This window comes from Strix uralensis, chromosome 6 (assembly GCF_047716275.1).
Source record: "Strix uralensis isolate ZFMK-TIS-50842 chromosome 6, bStrUra1, whole genome shotgun sequence".
Lineage (NCBI taxonomy): Eukaryota > Metazoa > Chordata > Aves > Strigiformes > Strigidae > Strix > Strix uralensis.
In genome coordinates, this window is record NC_133977.1 from 41,473,427 (window position 1) to 41,489,800 (window position 16,374).

Sequence of the window (16,374 nt, forward strand, 5' to 3'; positions counted from 1 at the left end):
ACACAGAGACCCAGAATTAGGGTGAGGAAAGTGGAATGTGTAGGAGGGGGGCAGCAGGTTGTTAAACGCTTCCACCTGTCTCATCTAACCATTCCTCCAGTGTTGTGTGAGCCAACGGATAAAGTGCATCATTTTAAAGATATATCAAGTGGCAGTTTTTTAAAAATAGCTGTAAGAAGGGAATTAATTTCTTATGAAGGAGCAAATAGGTTTTCACCTCCAAATTCCCATTATTTCTCGACTTTGGGCATTCAAGCTATCTCTTGTGGAAAGTATCTTTTGCAGGAGTAGGAGAGACAGAGCTCCAGGAAAATGGTTGAAGTCTCTCACATCCTTTCTGTATGGCAGCAAGATCATCGGAGAGGTCACAAGGATCCGGTTGCCTAACCCTGCAGAGCCTGGTTATGCATTTGGAGATCCTTTTGAGTTACTCTAGAGCTTGGCACATGCCCAGTTTGCCTCCCTGGTATCCTGCAGGCTTTCTCCCACTTCAGCAGCACATCTTCTGCAGGAGCCGCGCTATTCCTCCCCTGCAGCCTGTGTGGCAGAAGCTGTTTGTGAGCCTCTGTGGGAGTTACTGCTACGTTCGTGGATACGTACAAGTTTTGAAGTAAAAATATGACTCAGAATAGCTCCGCCTTACTCCTATTCCCTAGAAACACGACTTCAACAAGGCTTACTTTGAGGTGTCTGCGAGGCACTGAGGGTATGAAAGCGTATTGCAGAGCAAGCAAGCTCATATCATCAAACACAGCCAGCTAGTACAAAAATTTAAGCGATGTAGTGTGGTGCTGATCTAAAGTGGTCTGGAATACAATAAAAGGTGAATCTTCTTTCAGAATTAGAGCAAATAATTTTTTTTTTCTTTTTTTCCCTGGGCAGACTTTGAGGACTGCTGTATTTATTCTTGTATTTCTTCCCAGTCATTTTGGATGTGACTGAAACTGGCTGTTCTTAGAGCTGGACTCCAACTGAATGAGAGGGTTTTACTCCAGCCTCTGCCTGACCTTGGGTTATAGGCACTTCAGAAAGCAAAAGCAGAGCTGCACAAATAACCCACTTCTTGTCTAAGTTGTACCAGCCCCACGAATACAACCTGGGATGGGTTTCCATCGGGGTAGGCTGGTTTGCAGCCCAGCTCATCCTGGAAGACAGTGTGGGACTGCTTTGGGAAAAACCAAATTTTCTTAAAAAATAATTGCTGTTATATTCCTTCCCAGAGTGGAGGTGAAAGTTGGAGGGGGAAGGATGGGGGGAGGCATGCAGGAGGCAGCAGAAATGCATTATGCATTTATTTTTAATGCATAATCCGAGTCGTTTTAAACCATATTTATTCTCGGGGATGTTTATGTATTCATGCTGAACATGGGATAACAGAGTATATAAGAATATATAATATTAGTGAAGAAGAAAATGACTGCTATAGTACTTTCTACTCTCAGCTCCTTCTCCACTAATGCCCTTACACCTTTCTTTTTCAGGCTTTTTGTAGCATCCTAAACAGAAGGATATTGAAGGGAGCTGATTCTGCTTTGATCCTTATGCTTGTTGTCAAAGCGCTTGGGATTGAAGAGACTGTTGGCTACAATTGACTGTGACAATTAGGAGATGATCAGAGCCCTAGAGTGGAGCACTTAAAGGGTAATTTACATGTCAGTTTGTCGAATAAAAAAAAGATATTCAGCTAAGATTTTTTTTTTCCCCTTAGAGCCTTGTAAACTGCAATTTGTGCTCTAGTAAGAAAAACCTGGCAGAGGAGTTAGGATAGCCATTTCCATTTGAAAAGAGGCAATCATAAGGCCACTGCTGAGCCTATTGTCCACTAAAAATGCTGATTTGCAGTCAGGGAGTGAAAGAGTGGAGCCATCACTAAATAGAACCTCGTGCAAGGTAACTCCCCCTTGGTGGCTTTCTAATGTTGGCTGAAGGTTTTATATACCTTAAATCCTGCATTTACTATCATTATAACATTGTTACTGATCATGAATGTCCTTTATCATAACAAAAAAATGAAGGTATTGAAGGGGAGGTGGGTGGAACAGGAGCTACCAGCCAGTTGATAGGCTCACACCAGCTATCTATTGTATCACATCTTCCTTATTCTCTTGCCTTTTGTATGCCATCACAATTTTCTTCTTGTCACCCTTTGCACTTTGCCATTCAGGCACCTTCCATAACAGTTTTCTCATAGGTTTTCCATACCTATTTACACTGCATTTTAGACACACTCCCAGGAGATTTTTAGCATTTTCCATGTTTAACCTGCTGGGAAAAGAAAAGAGAGAGGGAGGTAACGGTAGCTGTTCAGTTCAGAGTTTCGCTTTCTGTAGCTGTGGTGTGATTAGGCTGTAATAAAGACTGTATATGTACAGGTCTGAGAGAGGACTGAAGTTAAGACAGCCAATTATTTAATAAACTTGTTTGTGATAAGTCCTTTTTTTATGTGATAGCTCTGATGAACCTAGAGTTGCTTTGACTGTGGAGTTATATGAACTTATAAAAATATCAAAAAACAACACCTCCCTCATTATTCTGGTTGGTGTGAGCTGTAGCATATGTGATATTCCTAACAGTTTAAGGAAGGGATATTAGTGGATACATATGAGGCTCCAGTGTTTGTATATGCAAATAAGTGTATTTATTTTGAGGTTGCATCATAGGCTTTTCTTCCAGAGATGGCATTGGCTCCTGTTTTTGTCTCATCTCCCCACAAGAAGAAATGGTCATGTGTTCCAGTTTGGGAACCAGAATTAAAGACTTTGCTTTGTCACGATTATGACCAAGTAGCCTTTGCTGTCCAGACATGCATTGCCTAAAAAATCCAGGGGCTATGTTTCTGGGGAAGTTTTGTGGCTTTTAGTAAAACACAACAGCTCTGATTCTGATCGCAGTGGCAGACTCTGGTCAAACACCACTGAATTCTGTTGGTGCCAGTAGGATAAGGATCAGGCCCTGTGTGTCTGTAGGATCACCAAGATACCCTTTCCTTAGTTATATGCCTTATGTCCTTAGGCCTTTTGTATGTTGAACACCAGACAATGAGGTTTCTATTGCTAAACTTGTACTAGAAACATGTTTTAACCTGGCTTCTGTATGGGGTGAAGAAAAAATATTTCTAAACTGTGCATCATTCCTCTTCACTGTAAGGTTTAATTCAAAGAAAATCTTTTAATACATGGGTTTTCTTCTTTAAGAGAATTATTATGTTGTCATTTTCTCTAGGATGCTATAAATGTGAGATGGTGGCTTTTGCCCTCTCTTGCTGTTGTACTAAGCTTTTTGAACATCCCAATGTTCATATGTGTTTATCTCTGTATCTAAGGTAAAGAACAAACAGGAATAAATAAAATATGAAGAGTAAACAGTATGACAGGGCAAATCTGGAATGACTTTGGCTTCACATGTGTCTGCAGAACTGAGGCAGTCGTAAATCTGTATTTAAAAAAAAAAAAAAAATATCAGGCATAGCAGGAGGTCCTCGTCTCCCAGGTAATGGCTAAATGATGAGCAGATGAGCCATCGTCATATTGATTTAAGCATTTTGTTCCAGCCAGTCACGATTAACTTTGATTTGTTTTTACTTTCCTCTTACAGGTTTGCATTTAAAGGACTCTCAGAGCACTAATTGTATCAAATTCTAGTAACTGCACATTCTCTTGCTGGAAAGGTAATGGATGGATGGATGGATGGATGGATGAATGAATGATTGATTTTGGGCTTCCCTATACTTTAGAATTAACTTTTTTTTTTTTTTTAAATGAGCAGGAAGAAGAAAGTTTTACTCAGTGCCAATGCATTTTGAAAAGTCTTCCTTTTTGGGGTGTAGGTTAAAAAAATAGTCTTCCTTAACACTCTTGGAATGTAAAGTTGATTAGAATTTAACTGAGATATTCTTTTTTAAATGTATTATCAAATCTACTGTTCTTGTTACTAAATATAATTTTTAAATAAGTGTACCTATTGATCATAATGCCAGCAAGCATATTACAGTGTCCCTGGAATTGCCTTTCTTCCTCAAAAACACATAAAGAGCAAAAGTCTACATATTCATAGTAAAAATATACTTCCTTATGCAACCCTGGGTTATACAGATTTAGATCTAATTTAGGTTTTAAGTTCATGCGAATAAATCATACCGGTGTAACTGTTTTTTATAAGTGAGAAATATTCACGGTAAAGCACTGTACAACTTGACTTCTATAGGTTTGAAATAGTTAAAGATCATGACAAATTATGTGTAGTGAAATACTATGACCCCATTCAGTACCTATCTTCTCATTCAGTCTGAAATATATCCCTTTATTGCTTTGTGAATTAATAATATGATGTTGGACAACTACAGATGACTTCTTGTTAATTAGAATTATAATTTCAGATGCGTGCTATGATGCATCAGAACTTTCTCTATTTTCTGCTAATAGGACACACCGAGTGAATAGCAAAATGTTTTTCAAGAGCAGGAAGGGAAAATGATCTGATCTAAATAAGATGTTGCTTTGAGGAAAGGCACCTAACTTCTTAACGTCTGGCTTTCAGTGAAATCTTTCAAAACTGGATGTTTGAGCAAGTGTTGAACTAGAGATCCGTGATGTGAAAAAGTCATCTGGTCTCTGTGGTGATAGAGAACATACTGAATATATGGCTTATAGTTACATAAATTTGTAGTCTTTACTAATTGGTCTTTTTATTTAATCAGACCAGATTTTCAAGTGATAAAAAATAAATATAGCTCCACCATTAACTATGGGACAGCTGAAGCTCCACAAAATATATTTTTATCTGATAAATATCAGAGTGTAAGAATACCCTTTGAATGCATTTCTGATAGTAAGATGGCTCTAGAGGACTATGCTACTCTGTGTGTCTCATCTTAAGTGAATTTGAAAAATTATCAGATGTTCCTCTACATCTCCTAGCTCACCTATAGTCTTGAAAAATCTTGCACTAGGTGTAATATTTCAGGTTTTACTGTACCCCAATTGATTTTAAAACTGAAAATTGAACCTTTGCAAATCTCATCTCCTTTTTATTTCAAGCTGGACCTCACTGCAGAGTTCAGATTAAAAGCATAGTCACATAAGAGCCTATTCCAAAGAAGTTTTTGAAAACAGGAAGAAAAAAAATAAAAAAGAACGTACCAGTGCAGGTTGTTTTTCAAGATTCCTGCCCAAATGCAGAGCTAGGGCCAAATTTACTGCCAGTGTAAATGGATTTTGTTCTGTTGAGGCAGAGCTGAACTTGTTTCTGCCCACTGAACATGTAGACCCAAGTTTTGCTCTTTGAAGGCAAATCCAGCTGAAGGTGAATTGTGAACCTTGAAAGTCTTTTGTTTTCTTGTATGAGAGTGCCTTTAAGTTGGCTCTAATTCATTTCATTCATTCTAATTCATTAAGTTGGCTCTAATATCAAATAAACTCCTAACCTTGAAGGCCCGTGCCATGGTCATGCATGTCCTAGCCCAGTAGAGTCCTTGGAGGCTCTGCACACATCAGGACAGACCCTCCACTAACTTCAGTATGATTCAGTAAGTGATGCTGATGGAACTAGCTCATTCCCATGCCTGCCAAGGGGGTGCCTGGCGTGTTAGCGTACGTTGACCGGTGTCAGCACTGGCACAAGTGGTCTGTTTGGATGTACTCAAGTAAAGCCCCCTTTCCTCTGTGATAACCGTGGTGACTGGAGTGGAGCTGCGAATTCGCTGCAGTGATGGCAACAGCAAAATCAGGCTGAAAATGGAAGAATCATTTGTATTTGCCTTTAGAATGCTGAGGCTCCAACAAAAAAAGTGTAAGAAATATTCAGCAAAACAGAGATCTGCACATACATATTAATTCATTATTTATATCATTCAGGTTTTAACAGTTAGCAGTGTTGATGACATGAATATTAAACTGCAGTGTTAAAGTGGCTCTTAGGTGAAGGACAATAGAGAGACAAAACATTTGATTCTGGAGAAGTGGTAAGGCATCTGAGTTGTGTTCAGTACCACCAAAATATGCACCAAGAGAGTTTAATACCTCCTCAGCCCAGAGCATGACGGTTTGCCTGTCTTTCATCTATATGGTCTGTTTTCTCCAGTGTACAAAGTACAGAGTAAGAGGTGGACCAAAGAAAGATGAGTTGACAGCTGCCGAGTAAGGAGGTATCTCGTTCAAAAGCTGCACGGATGAAGGCAGTAGTGTTGTTCTACATGTTATTCTGTTAGGACAGTCTTCATGCTGTCCTATCATAACTGAGGGTTGCAAATTAGATCTAAGGAAGAAATTCTTCCCTGTGAGGGTGAGGCACTGGCACAGGTTGCCCAGAGAAGCTGTGGCTGCCCCCTCCCTGGAAGGGTTCAAGGCCAGGTTGGACGGGGTTTTGGGCAACCTGGGCTAGTGGAAGGTGTCCCTGCCTGGGGCAGGGGGATTGGAACTTGATGATCTTTAAGGTCCTTTCCAAACCAAACCATTCTAGGAGTCTATGAAAGTCCTGAAAGTACACATGATGAGGTAGCATTGGTATCCACCACCTGAGGCCTCACTCCATGATGTTGATGCTGGCTCTGTGTGTGACTGGAGGAGTAACCTGTGTTACCTTCCACTCAGAGTCTCACTTAGGTGACATCTGCAGCACTACATTGATTTTTGTCTGTTGGAAATCATGACAGTTTTATAGCAACTGGACAGTCTGTTCCTTTCCTGAGTAAAAGAAAAGATGGTAAATGAGAGCACAACTGTTTTTATTGTTGGCCATCAAGAGGAAATGACACTTTGCATTCTCATCTGAGAAATAAATGGAAATGTCTTACGCTGTACTAGAAAGGAAAATCACAGAAACAATTCATAATTTCAGTTTGCTTTCCTAAGTACAGTTACTATGATTTTATGAGCCTGATGGTATTTCTTATAACCTTTATTTAGGAGCACACATACCTGGATGCTTAAAATGTCCTTCTTTTTGCTGTTGGATGTGCAAACACTGGACAAAATAACATGGCAGAGGGTTTTGAAGCTAACTATGGAGGAAGCCATGACCCAGCACACCTCTCACTGAGCTTAAACTGTCAATGCCCTGCAATGCAAGAAAGCATCACTCGTTGGTGTTTACTTTGCCTTTATGCTAAATCCTTAGTTAAAGGAGGATATTTTCAGAAGAGAGAATTTTGAAGAACAGGGCAGAAGAAATGCGATAACCATATTGTACTTATGGTCACATATTGTTCAGGGTAAGCACAGGTGTAACTGCAAAAGGTGTAGGGCTGCCAGTAAAGCAAAAGATTTCTGAGGATCTGTTTCCTCGGGCTGGTGCAGGAGGTCTGCCAACGGAGATGGTCCTGTAATGCACTCACAGTTCCTATAGTAAACATGGTCTTAATCATGACTACAGAGAAATAATTTCCCTTGACCAGCATTTTGGCTTTGTTGCATACACAATTAACAGATTAGAGTGTGCACTTGGAAATAAAGCAGAAGAAAAACTTTTTTTAAAAGAAATGTTCTTACTGAGCCATAGTTCCTAGTTACGTATGTGGTTGTAGCTCTGTTTAAGCAAGTGACATCACTCTGCATGGAGCAGGGACCCACACCTAAGCTCTGAGCTCTTTGGTATCATTTCAGGGCATCAGTGGGACAGTGGTGCAAAGTGGCTGCAATGTAAATGTGAATTGGATCTTTCTCTAGCAACATGCAAAGAGAAAATTGTTAAAAGTTAACGGTTTGAGCATCTTATCTTACTAAATACACACACAAATATCTCATGGAGTCTGTAGCTCGACTTCGTTTAGATAATTCTGCTTTCATTCTACCCACAATGTCAACCAGGCTCTGGAATCACCAAGAAAAAACCATGGGTTTCTGTCTGGACACAGGCTGGAAATGGGGCCAAGAGACCCCCCGATTCAGGTACCGTCAGTAAAAATCCAGCTGCTGAGTCTCTGTGTGGCCTTTGCTCGGACAGATGCTGACCCCATGTACAGTCGTGGAAGCTGGATGCTGACCCCACGCTGTTGTAAAACTCAAGTGTGTGAGAAGAGAACTGAGGTCTCAAGTTTGCCGCACTTTAAATAAGTCTGAGGCTGATGAGAAAATTAGCTTTGACATTCTGAATTCATGCTGAAATGTGTAAGGGAAAATGGGATGATTATTATTAATAATCAGTAGCAGAAGTCAAATGCCTGAATGACTATTTGAACTATAAAGATACTCTCTTAAAAGTTTGAAATGAACTCTTCATAAAAGTTAAAAACTTGAGATATTAGTTCTTATGCATTTCTTTAATGTCTGATTAGCAGAAAGGGTAGAACAGATGTTTTTCCCCTTTCCTCATAGATAGCTAACTTTTGCCTCTTCCTTTAAAATGTAAAATATGCATCACAGTTTGGAAAACATTCACAAAAGATTACTTCATACTGTGAATTGGAGCTGCCTTCCAGAGGGATACATTATAGTCTGGTCAGATGCAATTGCCTGCAACTACTATTGTCTTTTTAAAAAAGTTTTGCCATCTCAATAAACTTTCATTAACAACTCAGCATAGCTTGGGATACGTTATTTATAAGCCAGGAATTTCTCCTTTAAGGATATATAGAGCCAGATACTGAAATAATGTCAAAACTGCAATTTTTCCATTGGAGATGATGAAAGTGCTTTTGCTTACATTTATTCCCTATTCCATTCCAGTGACATTCCAACTATAATTTTAATTCTTCTGTAAAGAAAATATTTTGACAACAAAGAAAGACATTAATGATGATTGAAACGTGCTTTTTCTCTCCTTTTCCTCTTGCACTCTTGTTTTTCAAACCACTGTGTCTTTTTTTCAATATTTGTTAAAAAGTCCCTTTCTCAAGTAAGTGATGAGCAAAACAAGCCCATCGGCAGGGAAACGGTGCAGCCCCCTCCCAGGTGGGAATAGACACTCACTTGTATTCTCTTCCTTTGCCACCATTTTGTTACAGCCCTGAAAAGCAGCAAATGGTGGTTATTGTTTCTTTGCAGGGTATGGTTTTGTACTGGATCCATGTGCAAAGTGTAAACATGTCATCAGTCCTCATTTGCTATATCCAAAAACATTCCCCATGTCCATATTTGATTTTCAAGTGCATCTGTGCACTGATTGAAACCCTCCCAACATGCTGCTACACAAATGCAAACCCACACATTGCTGATTTTGAATCAAATGCTCTTATGCTTCCACACTTCCATTTCAAAGTTTGCCTCAGAGTTGCAGTATGTGCCCTTTTAACACATTTTTTTCCCTCTCACAAAGAGATCCCTGTGTTCATCGCAGGAGCCCGGTGCAGTCTTTTCCATTTTGTTCTTATTTATTCCTTGGAGCCTGCTTTTATTTTCACAGCTTATTTATCCTTTGTTTACAGCCCACATGTGCTTTTAAGCAACAAAACCAATATTTAAACAAAGGAAGTAAAATGCTGAGTTATAATATAGGAATTTGCTATAGATAGAAAGTTGGATTACAAATAGCAGTGCATTTTGCTATTAATGTAGTACTTCAAAAAGGAGAGAGAAAAATCTTATAGAGTTGCAAATTTTCAAAAAAAGCTTAATCTCTTATAAAGTATGATGGAACATTTTCTTTTTAACACCCATCAAACTCCTAGTCCAAAAAAAAAGGGGGTGGGGGGGGGGGAAGCCAAAATGTGAGCGCAAACTTGTAATTTTAAAGCAAATTGTGTTGCACCTAATTATTTTTTCCATTCCTCTCGACGTACGAGAGTTACCTTAACTGCAAAGCTCTCTAGTACCCTTTGCCTGTCATTTTTAATCAGGTTGTTTTAGGTAATTTTTGTTATGCCCCTCATTACTGAATTGTTTATCAATAGGTGCACCAAGTGTCACTAGCTTTTCTCATCAAGCCAGGTCTGACAAAGAGCTGCAGTGCATGGGAAAGAGGCAGCTAGGTGAAACTAATGCCATAGATGTTTGATTCATTAGGAGCTTATTGTTAACGGGGATGTCTGATTGTAAAGGCTCAGTCAAGCAAAAGAGTGCAGAGTAATCAGTCGGATTTATAGTTTGCAGGGCTCAAAAAAAAAAAAAAAAAAAGAAAAAAAAATCAACATAAACCTTTGGATATAGCAGAAACAGAAAAATCCCCTTTGGGCAGCCCTAACCTGAGACCAGCCAAATAAGGTCATGCTACATGAAGGTTGCCTGTTAGGTGATGGAAGATATAGGAGGATTAGAGCCATATGGCATGGCCTATCATACCTTCTGACTTAAGATAACAAAGCCAAGCTTTGTGCTTAGCTGTTTTTGACTGACATCATCAATTTTATTTTATGTTGGTCACCTCCGGTAACAGGAAAAAATGGCCTAGGGTTGATAACACATGCCTGTTTTTTTAGTATTAAGATGCCTTACAGCCAGTTTTGTGCTGTAAAAAATTTCAAAGAATTAGTAGCTTGTTCTTCTATCAACCATCCTCCAGCAACTGTCAGCTCCCCCCTCCCTTGTTTTCGGTTTGTACCTTGCAAATGAGAGACAGCCTTATTCAGAACCAGATGTAAGGCTCCTAGAGAATGAGCGTAAGCTGTTGTACTTTAAGCCTAATGGGAAGTTTTATATGCAAGGGCCTTGAACTGATTAGTATAATTCCCTCTTTAATACAGCTGTCCCTCCAGATTAAGGTAAACCAAATGTTGCAATCAGAGATTAGTGTACCTTGCCAGTTATTAACATCCCCGGTTGCTCGGCGAGCACGTCAGACACTAATGCTGTGTATTTATTTGCCACTTCCACGCTGTAACTTGAACTTCTGCACCTGTCAAAGCATTCCAGGGAAGAGAGGGGTATTATTGGGAAGCAAAAGTTTTATACCTGTTACACCTGTTTGGTTTTGTCACTGCCTGAGATTTTCTTTTTTTCTTGCCAAGATTGCCAGGTGGTTTAATCCGTTCCTCTGCCGGTTTTATGAAGAAAGACTTTGTCTGCTAAATTGCATTTGTTGCTCTCATCTGCTTTCCCTTATCGAATATGTGCTACTCACCTAAACTGCTGCTTTTTTTTTTGTCTTTTTTTTTTTTTTTTTTTTTCTTTTTCCCTCCCCCTGCTTCTACAAGGACTCTTCGGCTGCTCTTTGTGTGCCGAGGATGCAGCTCCGGGCGAGGAGAGGCAGCACCCGCTCCCGCTGTGCTCGCATCAGCGAGCGGTGCCTCTCGCCCAAGGTGGGTCACGCAGTTGTCTTCTTGCATTTGGCAGGATATCCTGTCCACCAGTGACACGGATGTCAAGGGGGACAATGTCCGGGTTATCGAGGGAAGATCTTTGCCTCCCCCCTACCTGACTAGATTTTCTAGATAAATGTATACCGTAAACAGACTTAAAAAGCTGAGGGGGGTTGAGAGGGTCTTGTGCAGCATGTAGGAAATTGATAAAGCTAGGCCATGCTAAATAACTCCTCTTCAAATGTGTTTAATTACTTAGAAGACTGTTAATTTACCTGTAAACATGAGAGTCTTGGAGAGAAAGGAGAGATACACAACATAAAGAGGAAGATGCTGCTAATTGGGGTTTATTTCTTCTACCCTGACAATTATTTAGGTATAAAGTTTTAAAATGAGTAGCATTAGTCTGTTCTAGCCAAAAACTAAAAGAAAAAACCCCAACAAACTGCCCCAACCTCTGCTTTTAAATAACCTCCCCCCCAAATGCACTTAAGCACTGTACTATTAACAGAGTGAATGCAGGGCTGAATGAATATCAGCTGTAATTTCTGGAATATTGTTGCTTCTTAGCAAAGACTGTGCTAAGACATTTTTTTAATTGAATAGATTCCTTATTAAATAGATAATTGACATAAGGTCAAAAAGGGCCATTTTAGCACAGTCCCCCTAATAACAAAGTTTACTGCCGGCTGCACAGTGCCTGTACGTTATGGCTTAATTGCAGATTTTTTGAAAAGACAAAATATGTTCATATCTGAGGAATTATGTCTTGCAGCCTACTAAATATGCTAATGCAATACTAAGCAGGGATAAAGTTCTTGCCATACCACCCAACAGTTGCGTGGGACACGCTGCCAAGTTATTGTTAATTGTAAAGCGCAAGCAGGCTTTGCAATCCATCTTAATTGTCATACTTACTCCAGGTTTGGCGATAAGGCTAGATGGGCTGTTTTAAAGTGACAATGTTGACAAGGGGAAAGGGTGTGGGCCTGGGCTTGCGGTTCTGGAGGGGTTACGAGCTCTGACCTGCCGTAGGTTGATATGGACAGTCTGCAAGGGGATTTTAGTTGTCATGGGGTCCCCAGGCAGTTGAATAGAGTGACTGTCTGTCCTGCTTTTTCCTGTTAGGATCCTGACACGTGGAGCATTGATGAACTCAGCATAACGTTGAATAGGAGCTTTTTGGCAGCTGAGACACAAGGGCTAAGCTGCAGGTCAGAGATAACACTAGTGCAGATCTCCTCATGCACACAGTTAGTAGCATGCTTTCTTCCCTCCTGAGTGCAGGAAATAGCTCATGTTAAATACGTTCACTTTTCAGTTTTCCTTTCTTCTAAAACGCAGCTTGACAGATTGGGCTTTTCAGCCTCCCCCCCCATAATTTTTTTTTTTTTCACCACCTCTGCTTTCTACCTCAGAAATACTCTTCAGGAAGCAGGAGTTAATCTTGGTGAGGAAACGATAAGGTGATACTTGATTTTTCAGGGGAAAGCAGAAGGATATGACTGCCCGGTAACTGCACAGAAATTTGCAGGGACGCCTTTTTTTAGGGCTTCCCTTTGCTTTTTCCTTTCTCCTCCTTAGAGCGGAGGACGGCAGGTCTGGCTGGAGGTAGGCGCAAGAGGTTTAAATAGCATCGGGGGCAGGAAGGAAGTGCTGGGAAGGTACATCGATAAAAGCCGCTTCCCTGCGCTCCTCTATCAGCTCTCTGGATCAGGTGAATCGGGTCGTTCCTTTCCCAACTTTGATGCATCCTGGCTGGCACAGAAATGTGTCTTTGATGTCGTTTTATATTCGGCCAAGTTTTTTACGTGGTTCCAAAAGAAAGAGGGCGAGCATTGTCTCCGCTAAATGATGTCAAACCGGCATCCTGTGTACCGAGACAATGTCGAAGCCTCTATCTGCTCTTGGCATTGCTATTGAGGATGCCTTGGTTGTTTGAAGTGTTTATGTTAGGGAGGCTTGAACCTGACAGAGATCTGGGGAGGGGGAATCACTCTTTAACAACCCTTTGCCTGTGCGTACACACACAAGTTACGAGCTTGAGATCACCCAACTCGTGTCTCTGAGAGCTAGCTTGACGCCACAAAGAGCCAGAAATCCTCCCCAACGTGGGTGGAAACGTGCATGTTTGGGTTGGTCTTCGAGGCGGAGAGGGACCTTTCTGTGGGAAGAGCCTCGTTGGTGATGGGGGGTTCTTCTCCCAGCAAAGTGGTGCTCAGCACGAGCAGAGCAGAGCCAGGATGAGATCCTATTGTGCAGGCCTGTCCACATTAGCGGATTCCTGTGCTTGTGTTTAGACTTTCAATGACTTAATTGGGCCTCTGCAGCGAAGGGTTTGCAGCTGAGGGGCCAAAGCTATTGTTTATTCCTGTGGCTATCACCGAGAGCCATGCAGACAGGGAGAAGGACAGACATAAATACCGCCTTTGTTACACTTTGGATGCTCCTTTTGCTATCCTGAATGATTTCATTCTCGCTCTTGAGTGACTACAGCAGATTTTCTGATAGATGCGTGTTTTCACTTTCTTGAGGAGGAGGAAAGTGGATAGAAGAAGGATGGTAGGACCCATTTGCATTAAATGGCCTGATGCTTGCAGGGTGTTGCTATTCCCTGTTTTCATCTTCCTGTCTGAGCAGAGGGGCTGTGGCTGGTACTGCTCGGAGCTCGGGGAACGCTTCCCAGCTGCCATGGCGGGGTTGCAAGTTTTTCCTTGGAAAGCAATGCTGGGAGCTCTGTGCATTTTCTTTGCTAAGTCGTGAATTCATTGTGAAATTTATATGATGAGATCTATGACTCTGCTAATATTTCCACAGAGCAGTTTGGCCTTTTCATTCCAGAAAGGGTTGGACAGGAGCTAAGAAGATCTGGCTTTTGTTTTCAACTCTTCTACAACTTCCTGTATGACCTTGGGCAAGTTGCTTAATCAAGCTGTCTCGAGCTTTCCTTTGTAGTAATGTTACTTGCAAATCTTGGAAGAGTCGTCAATATGCATGGTCGATTTGGTAGGTGATGTTCAGGTACTAATTTGATACCTTATGGAAGAAGGCAGCCCTGTAAAATAAGAAAACTGAAGTCTCAGTATCTCACCTTGTCTTCAAATGTAAATTCAATGAAACACTGACAGCAGCAAGACCCTGGCTGATCTGAATCTGGTTTAGGTGCATGGGCAAGAACGTTGCTATCCAAAGGAATGAAATAAACTGTGGAAAGTTATCTAAATGGGGACCAGAGAGCATGTGTAGCAAGAGCATTTGAGAAATCTGAAGACAGGACCTGAAGATGAGAATGGAGAGGCACCAGGGACATAGGTGCCATGTGGTAGCGTTGTGTTGAATGTTGAATTTCCCTGTAGGAATGCACTCTTGCTGGCCCTGCAGGTAGGGAGAGGAAAGCCTGTGCTCTACATCCCCCAGGAAAGGGGAGCTCATCCTAAGACCACAGCCTGTACAGTTAAATAGCATGCTCTAATACAGTGACAAGAGCAGATGACCCTCGGTTTGGGGAGGGCAAGCGATTTGCTTAGAAATGCTGGAATGTGCACACACACAAAATAAAATCTGTGTGTGCTACAGAAAGCTCACATCGCTTTCATTAAGGCAGTGGACATCTAAGTACTTGAAGATCTATGATAGGGCTTTTTTTTTAAAAAGTGGCAAAAATACTTTAATAAATACTAGCGTATCTAAGAACTTGATCACAGCCTGGTTTATAGGGAGTGCTAATATCTTTATTAAGCCAACTGATATAGTTGGAGGGGGAAAAACAGGCAAGCCCTCTACAGGGCTCTTTACTGTAATTAAAATAGGCTGTCTATATCTAGTTAAATAATATGTAAACTCTTAAGGCCAAATGCTGCAGCTAGTTACTATTAGTGAGAAACTGTAAACTACAAAATCCCAAACCAGGAAATCCCATGGAGATAAAAAAATATCTAAAGAACAGTCAGAAATGTGCCCTACATTATTGATGCTTCAAGCGGTATTAAGTTGTGAAGGGCTGGAATGTAAACAGAGTTACAGATGTCTGATGCCGTAGGTTGAATTAGGGAAGCAGGAAATGCACTCCTTCGCTTGGGATGTTTGGAAAAAACACCTTCTGCCTGCCTTTATCTGAAACAGTTAAAGTTTTGTTTAACCTACAAAGTAATTCGAAAGCGAACACACCAGGCAATCCAACTTGTTTCTTCTGTTTATAGTGGCAAAAATAGGAGTTATGCAAACCAACAGAACATGGTCCCAGTTCAGAGTGCTCATTTTAGAAATGACCTAATGAGAGAGGGTAATAGTAAGCATAGGTTGTGTCACAGTGGTAAAAACTTCAGCTGTACACACACATGGCTTAAACATGTCTGTGTCTTAGAGAGACAATTATTTTATGTATCTTTATAATGTAAAGCTAATGATTATGTTCCTATCTTGCGGTGAAGTGTAAGGGATCAGTTTTTGTTTCCTAGAAGAGGGTGGAAGAACAGGCTCAGTTGGTTATAAACCCTCTGATAATCCTGATACTTTTATTTCCCAACCTTTAAAGCCCACAGCCTTATCTCTCTACGGTTGTTGTTACCCCTGCCAAACTCTGCTTATGGCCTGCTAACATCATTACATTTGCTCCTGATTTTCATAGGTTAAGCACAGAGTAGCAATTGTCATATTTTCTGGAGCGGGCTCTGGTTCTCTTAAAAATCTGCCCCTAAACAGACCAACCTGTTGCTTTGAAGGAGTGATTTTTTTTTTTATTTTTTTTTTTTTTTTAAATTTCAGTGGCATATATAACTCAGAACCCACCTTTGCAGGTCCAATGGGAGAAGTGAGTTGTGGATTTGCAGGAGGTGATCTGTGTGAGGACAGAGTCTCATGGGAGGCTGGCATGAAATAATGGCTAATTCATTCCTCAAACGAAGAGCCATCCTTGTGAATGATACTTTGGGACACGATAATCTCCTACTGCATTTATAATGTCAACGGGCAGTGGTCCTCACTGAAGATTTCTGAGAACTTATATTTCTTAGATCCTACAAGGTCTACACGCCCTGTTGCATGGGACAGCATGTCATAACGGGCAGCCCTTACAAACCTGAAATAGTCTTTGTCCTTTTCATCGTGATTGTTGTTGGTAAACTCATATAAATGGGAAGTGCCATTTCCTTCACATTGTTTGAAGTGTATTTGTTCAAGAAATAACTGAATAACAGTTTTCCGTGTTT